The sequence below is a fragment of the Tupaia chinensis genome, unplaced genomic scaffold (genome assembly GCF_000334495.1).
Source record: "Tupaia chinensis unplaced genomic scaffold, TupChi_1.0 Scaffold000704_1, whole genome shotgun sequence".
Taxonomy (NCBI): Eukaryota; Metazoa; Chordata; class Mammalia; order Scandentia; family Tupaiidae; genus Tupaia; species Tupaia belangeri.
The window spans coordinates 2,511,209-2,513,232 of record NW_006160227.1 but is presented as its reverse complement, the minus strand read 5'-3'; the positions used below and the strand labels follow the sequence as shown (position 1 = coordinate 2,513,232).

General features: G+C 47.3%; 1 protein-coding gene across 1 annotated transcript in view; it reads left to right on the top strand.

Moving 5' to 3' along the window:
• Positions 1–276: 276 nt before the first annotated feature.
• The window catches only part of NR2C2 (nuclear receptor subfamily 2 group C member 2), a gene marked incomplete in the record, with an annotated part of 89,571 nt that continues 87,823 nt past the window's right edge, over positions 277–2,024 (top strand). Inside the window, 1 exon segment of the mRNA XM_027776665.1 lies at positions 277–987.

Here is a 2,024-nt window from a genome sequence, read left to right as displayed (position 1 = left end):
GGCGAGGTGAGGGGAACGCGGCACGGACCCGGGCCGTGGAACAATAGTAATAAAGGGGATGAAGCATTAGGCACCCCGGCGCGGTCTCGCGGGAAGAGCTTTCGGAACCTGCGCACCCGTCAGGGCTCCTGGCCCGGTTTTCGGCGCGGCCGGGGGCGAATCCCTTCGGTTTCATGGACGGCCCCAGGGGGAGCGGTCGTTCTTGCCAGGCCGGGCCTCTTGCCTCAGGAGCGTCTGGATGGCTGTGCTTGGAAAATGGAGACCAGGCTACTTTGGCAGCCTCCGCGTAACGTGGAAATGGTGGTGTGCAGTAGGTGTGGAACCGCCAGGAGCCGAAGGCTTAATAAATCCGGGGCTTGAGAGGACAGTCCCGAGCTGCTCTCCTTCACTCAATGCTTCGTTTTAGGCGGTGGGAGTAAATAACAAAGTCTGTCCTAAAGTCGGGAGTTGTGGGTGAATAGGAGTTAAAGAAGGAGACACTTCGAGAGAGTGGTAAATCCCGTGAAAGAAACGGAACTGGATGGCCTGAGGCCTCATTTAGGTTTCACGGGCAGAGGCGGCTTCTGTGCAGACGTGAGGTTTGAACCGAGGAACGCAAGGAAGACATCCAGAGTCCAGGCACAGCATTCTTGTAAAGGCCCTGGAGAATTGGTGTGACTGAAAGCAGGCCAGTTGGAACTATTAGAGTTCATTGTCCTTTCCATTATCCCCCACCGCCTCCAGGCCAGAGTCTGAAATACTGCCCGCAAACGTAATGGAGAACGAATCTCCAATTTAATAATAAAAAGAAGCCAGCGCGCCGGGGAATATAGAGCCATCAAATGAATGCTGGGGAATACATGACTTGGGGAAAGCCTCAGTCACTTTACTCACATCAAATCCTCTGTCATCCTCTTACCTTCCTCCAATTCATAAGATATTTACTGAGCCCCTCTAATACCCCAGGCAGTGTGGCGGTACAGAGATGACTAAGACACCGATCCTCAGGTATATGGGAATGGTACTCTATACACGTGAATTCTCTTGTCTGTCTCTCTCATGTGGATGTACAGTGTACACCCATACATACACACATAACATTATTTAAGCAGAAGCTGTGATTAGTGTTGTGGCTAGCACTGAATTTGGGTAAGTAACTTAACCTGTTTGAGCCTTGATGCCTTCATCTGGACAATAATAGGTCCTTGCTTCTAGAATGGAGGATTACATAAGTTAGTATAAATAAACAGGAAAATGCCTGGCACATTATTAAGTGATCGGAGTTACTGTCATTATGAAGCACTTGTGTGGTACTGCCGTTGGATTAGTTAAGCAATATAAGCAGTGAAATTTATTTAGGCATGGATGGAGTAGGGGCAAAAACACGGATTCCAGTTTTGACTTCTGTTTTCAGCTAGTCACTTGGCATCCAGAACAAAAGTGTATTTAGAAAACAAGGTAGGAATTAAATAGTACTAACAGAAATATAGAGTGCTTTCACCATTTACAAACCTCTCATAGGCAACCCTTACTATAACCTGTGTAATGGTAGAAGCTCTTTTTCTACTCCCTATTTTTAAATCTTTCCAAAGCTTTTCATTATTTTCTTATCTCTGTACCCCTTTCCCATGTTCTAGACACACTTACCTACCTTTATCTTCCTTGAAAGTATTGCTTATCATCTATCCTAGACCCTAAAATACTCAGATCCCTGATGTACCGCCCTCTTCCCCATCCCAGTCCTACAGATCTTGGTTCAAGCATCACTTTCTAAAGGAAGTACTCCCTGATTCCCACTGCCAGTCTGGATTAAATTCTTTCTTCCTTTCTTCCATTCTCCCCTCCTCTCCCCTTCCCTCCCCTTTTTTCTTCCTCCCTCCCTGCTTCCCTTCCTCCCTCTTTCTTCGTTCCTTAATTTTTTGTGTATTTATTTTTGGAGATGTTTCTGCTATAGGGCATGTGCTCTCACCAGAAAGAGAGAGACAGGCAGAAATCGAGAAATCACCCCCCCCCCCGGCGGATGCGCACCACCTCTCACCCTTTTT